This window comes from Anomalospiza imberbis, chromosome 15 (genome assembly GCF_031753505.1).
Source record: "Anomalospiza imberbis isolate Cuckoo-Finch-1a 21T00152 chromosome 15, ASM3175350v1, whole genome shotgun sequence".
In the NCBI taxonomy this organism is placed as follows: domain Eukaryota; kingdom Metazoa; phylum Chordata; class Aves; order Passeriformes; family Viduidae; genus Anomalospiza; species Anomalospiza imberbis.
Genome location: NC_089695.1, coordinates 13,204,035 through 13,212,522, shown reverse-complemented (window position 1 = coordinate 13,212,522; position 8,488 = coordinate 13,204,035). Strand labels below are relative to the sequence as shown.

At 52.8% G+C, this 8,488-nt stretch overlaps 1 long non-coding RNA gene across 1 annotated transcript; it reads left to right on the top strand.

Annotated features, from left to right (window-relative positions):
• The first annotated feature begins 4,822 nt into the window (after positions 1-4,822).
• Positions 4,823-5,865, top strand: LOC137483122 (uncharacterized). Its single transcript, XR_011004348.1, has 4 exons — positions 4,823-4,846; positions 4,942-5,060; positions 5,501-5,557; positions 5,715-5,865. It is a non-coding gene; the product is annotated as an uncharacterized lncRNA (long non-coding RNA).
• Positions 5,866-8,488: the final 2,623 nt, after the last annotated feature.

Sequence of the window (8,488 nt, the reverse complement as noted above, 5' to 3'; positions counted from 1 at the left end):
TAAAGGTAATGGAGTTTTATGAAGCAGCAGCTGCTTTTTTGCAGATAAGTTCTACTAACCTGCAGTGCTTTAGTGTAGAGTAGTTTAATAATTAAAGGAAATGAGGTGATTTTTTTTAGCATGCAGACAGTAATTCCTTCAGTCATGTGCCCACATGACTGTTATAGCAGCCAAAAATCAAACATGCACCAGCTTCATTTGTGTGCCAGTGCAAGGACTGCAATTGATAGACAACAAAAACAGTTCCACGATTGCTGAAATCTTTCTACCCAAAGGATTCATCAGAATTCAGCATCCAACTGTCTGGAGGTCTTCCTGCTTGGCCTTGCCTTCCGTGTGAATCTAATGAAAGCTGACAGTAATTTGAACACTTCTGGTAGTGTTTGGGGAGGTGAGAGGTGGCTGAGAATAGATAAGACTCAGCTAAGATGCTGGCAGTGACTTGGAGGGAAAAAAAAAAAGCCTTCCACAATTGTTTTCTTTCCTTTGGAGTGATTTAGTTGCAGCTGTAAAAGCTGCTTCCTGGCAGCTGCTGTGGAAAGGTTCAAAACATTAAAAAGGCTTGGGCTTCCCAATGGACTTTGGGATGTGCTCCTAGACCTTGGCAACCACCTTCCCAGGGACTCCATTTCCATTATTAAAACACGCATGGTCAGTAGCAGCAGACCCCCTGGCAGTTGTCCTGGTGTGGAAGAAGCAGCAGCTATGCTGCCACTGGTGGCCCTGACTAAAGGGACACCTGTCCCATGTCACCCCCAGCACAAATTAAAGGGTCTGACTCAGAGGCAGGAACAGGGGAGCTCATGGCAGGAGGAGGAGGGCTCTGGCATTTCCTTCTCAGGTATGTTCACTGAATCCAAAAAAAAGAGTGGTCTGTGAGGATGTGACCTAAGCAGAGATGGGTCAAAGTCTCCTTAGCACAGAAACAGGAGAAAAGGGGCCTGTACTGTGCTAGTCCATGTTTTCTGGGAGTCTCCTGTGACAGCAGCTGGAGGTTACCATGCACTGGTGCTTTGGGTGCTGGCTAGCAGGCTGCTTTCCCTCCTTCAAGGCCAGCTTTGTGCCTGTTGCAGGGTGAGACCAGAGCCTGTGCAGTCTGTGGGCTGGGACCAAGAAGTGTCCCTGGCTGCCACTCTGCTGTCCTGCTGCAGGGAGATGCTGGTGGCTGCAGCCTGACCTGCTGGTCAGGATGGTCCTGGTTCCCTGGGTGACATTTTGTGTCCCCGTGTCCAAAAAACAATGGCAGGGCTGTCCCCTGGGCTGTTCTCACTGGAGGATGCTGGAGGCATCAGAGACTGAGAGCCCAGCTGGGGCTGGCAGGGAGTCAGCAGTGTGGTCACCAGTTAAAAATAAGTTTGAGTTTGGTATTTGTGGGGAGAATCCTCCTAAGGTGGCAGGAGCTGCTCAGAGGTGTGGGTTGGATGCCTGTGCTGTCCCAACACCAAACAGATCCCAACACCCTGGATCTGTTTCAGGGTGCTCCATGTGTACATCTCCACCAAATTCCCTGGCTGCACTGACCTGGCGGCTGCGCCAGGCTGGCACAGATGGGATTGCTGCCAGCATTTATCCCAAGACCAAGTGCTGGCAGCAGGAGTTCCCTGAGTGATTTGTGTGTGAGCTGAAGCGTCTCTGCAAGAGACCAGAGCTACTGATTGTAAACTGGGCAACAACACCGACTCTGCTACCAGCCTGGCTGAGCTGCTCCAGGGTTTATCCGCCCTGGACGTTGAAACCTGTCCCTCATTTCTGACCTAGATCTGCCTTGCTCTGGGTTTGGGGCTAGTGCAGGCTGTGGTGGAGCAGGTCTGGGGCAGAAATACCCAGGCTTTTGGGACAAGTGACTCCTGCAGAGCTGCTTGCTCTCTGCATGGGTTACCCAGAGTTAGGTGCACTCTGTCGGTGGGGGCTCCACACACCCTGCAATTACTGAAAATGAAAGTCAAATAATTGTGGGAGCAACTTTGTTGTAGAGTTGAAGGCATTAAATGGGACAAATCTTACGGGAGAGCTAATTCCTTTTATTAGGTGTGGAAAACAAATTAGCTCTGTACACAAGCCCTTTCTGACACTATTGTTACTGTTATTATCCCTTACTGGTGCTGTTAGAAATGAGGGCATTGCATTAGAGGGAAGGCACATTATGCAAGTGTTTAGATGTGCTGGTAACTGCTCTCTGCTGACAGGTATTTACTTAATGATAGGTTGGAGTGAAAGCCAGCAGCAAGGGCAAGCTTTGGAGGGAGCTGGGAGTGCTGAGCTCTGCCTGGACCTCCTGGAGCTGCCTGACCCACAGCAGGCATCTGCCAAAGCCCCTTTTCTGTACTTTGAGCAGGGTCCTGGCCATAGCATGTTTCCAGACTGTCCCCAGTGCTCTCCCTGGTCCCAGGCCTGGTTCCCATGGATGTCTGCAGCCTCCAGAGCTGCCCTGACTTGCTTGCAAAAGGTCTTTCTGCTCCTGCCTGTGCTGGAGGCAATGCCTCCTGTGGGTACCAGTGGGACTGGTCACGTTTCCGGTGTCATGTGCTGTCCATGACGGATGGCAGAGCCAGTTTTTCTGCTCCAAAAGTGGGACTGGGGAGGAGACCACAACACTCAAATACCCGGAGCCCTGGTTGCTGCCAGCCAGCCATCGAGGAGATCACTTCTTTTTCAGTTCCAGGTAAGGCTCTTCCCTTTCTCCCTTATGCCATCCAGGGAATTTACAGACTCACCTGTGTATTTGACCAGCTGGAGAAGCAGAGCAGGACAGCAGGGTGAATGAGGGTGCAGCAGGAGCATCCCTGGGACAGCTCGTGCTCCATGTGGTCTTGGGGATGGCAATGGGGGCCTGAGCTTTGTGGGAAGGACTTCAGTCCCCTGGCTGAGAAAGGAGTGGGCTCACTGTGAGCCTGTTGTGCCTGGGGAGAGGGGGTAAGGCCACTCAGGCTTCTTCTAGAAGGGTGTGAATACACAGGTTTGCTCTGTTAGCCAAGGGTCTGATCCAGCTGCCCCTCCTGCCCAGCTTGGCTATGGACAATTGCAGCTGCTCCGTGGGGACCTTTAGCTGGTCTCTGGGTTTTGCTGGTTTGTCTGCCTGGGCTTTAGGAAACCAGCTCATCTGGGGCAGGCAAACCTGCCTGCGTGAAGTGCCAGGTTCCAGAGGAACAGGCAAAACCAGATCTGCTGGTCGGGGGTGGGATGGAAAGGGAAAAAGCTGAGCGTTGGCAGCCATCAGGAGCCAGCGCCCACAGCAGGGGCTGCACAGGGTGCTGGGTGGCACCCCCAGACAGGGGCTTGTCAGAGCCCACCCCATCTCTTGCAAATCAGCAGGGTTGGTCCCCAGGGACAGAGGTAGTAGTGCAGGGAGGGGATTAAAGGGGTTTAACCCCCTATAGAGGCATTTCTTGGCATGGGTTGGGGTGGAGCTATCCCTTCCCAGCCCTGGCTGCTGGACTTTGGTCTGGTTGTCCATCTCCTAGTGCAAAACTCAATGTCCACCTCTGTGCCTTCCCTATCTGTACCCATCTGTACCTTGTGCCTTCCCTAGCTGCTCCCCTCTGGCAGTGAAGGCACAAGGCAGGGGAATCCTCATGGATTCTGGGCTGGGCACACCGTGGGAGCCATGGGGCAGCTTTGGTGAGCAGGACCTGGGGCCAGAGCGTCACCTGCACCTTCTCCCATCCCTTCCTAGGGCTGCCTTTTCTTTTGTTAATGTTTGATTATTTTCAACGATTTTAGATTAAAATGTGATTATTTTCAATTAGTAGTTGCACTTCTTAATTACGGAGATGAATTAGATTGCTGTTCATTAATAATTAGATTTTACCTTTGCACTGATTACATCTTCTATCAGTCACTTCCCACACTCCTTTCCTTCCATCCAATCTCCCTCTCGCCCTGTGCCACCCCAAAACCCACTGCTTCCTGCTCCCCTGCAGCATCCTGGGGGTTTAAAAACCTTCCTAGAAAATACAACTCAATGTTATCGGCTCAGAGGCTGCAATTGGCTCCTTCAGAAGGGCCAATAACCCCAACCAGATGATTTCATTTTGTGGCTAAAAACCATTAAAAGGAAGCATTAATAGTCTGCCTCCCTCCAACACTTGCTGGAAGAGAAACTATTTCCTAATTACCTTCTGCCACAGGGGTGGATCTGCTCTTCCCAGTGAGCAGAAGGGACCTGATCCCCTCACCCCTGCTGCCCTATTTGTGCATGAGAGGGAGGGTTTGACCTGCCTAGGCTATTTCTTAGGCTTTGTTTGGGCCTCCTATTTTTAAAGCAAGCTGTTTCCTTTCCTTTCTTTTCATCTGTCACCTTTCAGGCACCTAATCAATGCTTGGGAGTTTTCTTACCCTTGCTTTTGGCTTCTTCTCTGCTCGCTGCTGTCTCCATTTCCCTCTCTGCCATCACCCTGTCCCTCAGGGAAGGTGTCCTTTCTGCTGGGGATTCCTAGAAGCCTGCTCTTTATTGTTTCTTCCTCATTTAATATGAAATACTTCTGTAATTTGCACCTGTTCATGGTGGGAGGTTACGACATCTCCCTGCACATTTGCCCTGAGATTTCTCTGCCTCCATCCCTCTCCCCTTGCTGCTTTCCCGGGCAGAGGGTGCTGCCTGGGTGGGCACCAAGTCTGGTGCTTTTGGTTTTTGTGTCGTCCACAGATTGTCCCTGCTGTTTTGGGTGGTAGGAATTACACAGGACCTCCATGACAAGTGAATGTTCCAAGGAGGTGTTTTCATCCCTGAAAAACTCACCTTCCTCCACTCTCTTGTTGCTCCTTCAGGTCCTCTCTGTTCCATAGGTGTGACTGTCTCGTGCCCCAGAGCTCTTTGGCTTTGGTGACATGTCGACAATCCTGAAATGTGAGTGTTTGGTGTGGGCCCAGGGGCACCTGCAGGGTTTGTGTGTGCTGGATGCTCCATGCTGGCAACGAACCTTCCTCTGTGCCCTGCTGTAGGGTTTGGACGGGAAGACAAGGAGAGAGAGGAGGACAAAAAAGAGAAGGAAGAAAAGGAGAAGGAAAAGACCGAGGGAGAAAAAGAGAAGGAGAAGAGGAGGAAGAAGGAAGAAGAAAAGGTAGGGGAATGATGGAGTTTTCTACAGAACCATTTACATCCTGGCTGTAAAGGGAAGCCACAACTGACCCATGGCAAACCCACACCTGTAGTGGATGGAGCTATGCTGCCCACAGCCTAGAAATCACAGTGTTCCTGGCTTTTCCACGAAGAGCCAGCTGTTTCTTTGCTCCCAGCATTCCTAGTTAGATCTCCCTCCTTTTTCTCTTCAAATGGGATGCTGGTGTGGACAGTGATGCTGCCTGCACTGCACACACAGTCTCTCCCTTGGCTCTGGAGAGCTCTGTGGTGCCATGGTCACACGTGGTTCCACTGCAGCACCAGTGGTGCCAAGCCTGGCTTTACATACCCACAGGACCAGGAGTCTCTCTGACTCCTGACTCTGAGCTGCCAGGGTTCCCAGGGTTCCCAGTGATGCTTTTCCCTCTCTCTTCACCCCAGCAGGGAGATGGGGAAGAGGACAGGAGCAGCAGCAGCTCTGACAGTGACTTGGAGGAGGTAACCTCACCCCAGCTCCGTGCTGGGGCCTGGCTCCCCCTTGCACCCCAACCCTGTGGGGTTTGCACCTACAAACCCTAGTATGGATGCTACCAAATACCTGCGATGGGACACTCAGCACTCCCCTCACATGCTGTCCCTTTTATTTCTGTTCCAGGACCAAGGCATTGCCAAGGATGATGAGAAGGAAGACAAGGACTAGTCTTTCCGTGCTGGAGCAGCAGCACAAGCCCTGGGCACGCCAAGGAGGTGGAGATGGAAATAGCAGCTTGGGCTGGAGGGTGACTGGGCCACTCTCAGCCAAATAAAGATGCTGTGATCTCCAAAGAGAAATGCTATTTATTCACCCAGTCACACTGCCTACCCAGTGCTATCTGTCCCTCTGCAAAAGGAAACACGCAAGGAAAGGCAATAATAGGTGGGGAGCTGGGACCTGGGTGAGCAGGTTTTGTACAAGACCGTGACAGAGTCTGGAGAGAAATGCAGGGGCTCTTTCTGCCTGGCTCTGCAGAGTCCCTCCAGATTTGGCATCACCAACATCCTCCCTGTGCCCTCCACGCTGTTTGTTGTGGGATGGAGCAGTGTGAGCAGGGACAGACGCCTGGAGCTGTGCTGAGCTGTTAAAACTGATTTCAAATTTATCAAAAACAAACGAAAAGCAGTTATAGGGGGAAAAACCCTGACAAGCCTCTCTCTTTTTGCAGCGCTGACCCCAGCGCAGGGGTCAGCAGCCTGTTCATCCCCAGCCCCGCCGCAGCCGCCGAGGGCTGGCATCGGGCTCGGCGCCGGGAAAAAAATAAGTGGGAAAAATTAGGAAAAATGAGCTGGCACCGCCATCTACCGGGAATGAGACGTCTGGCAGCGGGGCCATGGGTTTCATAACCGCTCGGCTGTTTTGTAAGGCTCCCGCAGCGCTCCGGGGGCAGGGAGAGCATCGGGGACAGGGAGAGAACATCGGAGACAGGGGGAGAACATCGGGGGACAGGGAGAGAACATCGGGGGACAGGGAGAGAGCATCGGGGACAGGGAGAGAGCATCGGGGACAGGGAGAGAACATCGGGGACAGGGGGAGAGCATCGGGGACAGGGAGAGAGCATCGGGGACAGGGAGAGAGCATCGGGGACAGGGAGAGAACATCGGGGACAGGGAGAGAGCATCGGGGGCAGGGAGAGAACATAGGGGACAGGGAGAGAGCATCGGGGACAGGGAGAGAACATCGGGGGCAGGGAGGGAACATCGGGGGACAGGGAGAGAGCATCGGGGACAGGGAGAGAGCATCGGGAGCAGGGAGAGAACATCGGGGACAGGGAGAGAACATCGGGGACAGGGAGAGAGCATCGGGGACAGGGAGAGAACATCGAGGGCAGGGAGAGCATCGGGGGTAGGGAGAGCACCTGGAGCAGGAAGCGCTCCGGCGATAGGGAGAGAACATCGGGGACGGGGAGAGAACATCGGGGGCAGGGAGAGAACATCGGGGACAGGGAGAGAACATCGGGGGCAGGGAGGGCTCCGGGAACAGGAAGCGCTCCAGGAAAAAGGAGCGCTCCGGGAGCAGAGAGCGCTTCGGGGGCAGGGAGAGCTCCGGGAGCAGAGAGCGCTCCGGGGACAGGGAGAGCTCCGGGAGCAGAGAGCGCTCCGGGGACAGGGAGAGCTCCGGGGACAGGGAGAGCTCCGGGAGCAGGGAGAGCTCCGGGAGCAGGGGACAGGGAGAGCTCCGGGAGCAGGGGACAGGGAGAGCTCCGGGAGCAGAGAGCGCTCCGGGGACAGGGAGAGCTCCGGGGACAGGGAGAGCTCCGGGAGCAGAGAGCACTCCGGGTGCCCTGGATGCTGGCAGGGTCCAGCCGGCAGCAAAAGTGCCCTCAGAGGAGGACGCAGGGCCAGCACCCCGACCCACTGCTTCTGCTGGCGGTATTAGGACAAGCCCAGAAGTCTCACAGTGAATAAAAAACTTCAGTGCAAACTTGAGCATAAGCTCTCCCAGCTGTGTTGCTGCCTTGTTTTGTTTTCCTTAAGGAGTCTATTTTTATGAGTATTTTCTTGAGTAATGCAGATTTCAGGCAAACCCAAGATTAAAAGTCAACACCACGGAGGATTTTACTTGAAACCACAGAATGTGGCTTTGGATGTTCTTTCTGTGGAACAAATGCAGCCGGCTCTTGTATAAGCACAACAAACAGCAGGAAAAATGCTGAGGAATGTTGTCTTAATTATCCAGCACAAAGATTAAAGGGAAAATATGAAGATGGGAAAAACAAACAGCCCCAAAAGCTAAACTGGGTTTCAGTGAGCTAGTTTGGCTTCAGCAGGAAAGGATTGATTTTTAACTGCCTGATTGCTTCATGAACCCTTGGGTGCATTAATGTAAAATAATCCTCTGTGGGGTTATTTTACATATTTTACTTTTCCCTCTGTGCAAGTACACAGGACTCTTGCACAAGACACTAACTACTTCCAAATAGTTAGATGGAGTTGCAGAATTTTACAGTCCCCTCAGGCCATGCTACTAAAGGATGGGAATATCTTGGAATAAATTCTGTGTTTGGAAATGAAAAGGAGAGGCCCTGCCTTTGCTTTTCAAGATAAAGGTTGGAAACCCTTCAAGTATGGTGTGCCAGACTCTGAGGTGAAGCCTGCCCCTAGATGCTCAGTTGGAGCTGAGAGGTGCTGCATCTCACTGGAGTGGGATTCTGCTTTACAGCTGTCAGGTATTTAATCTAAAAGCCCTGAAATTGTCCTCTGTGCCTCATGCTCTAGCTCCCAAAATGTGTGGAGCCTGCAAATGTCTATCTGCAGCTGACCCCACAGCCATGTCCTCACATTGCCCCAAATCTCAGCATCTTCATGTGCTCAGGGCCAGCGCTGGGCACTCCCTGCAGTGCTGGGTGATGGTGAGCGCCAAGCCAGGTGAAATCTTCCTGTTTGCTGCTTGTG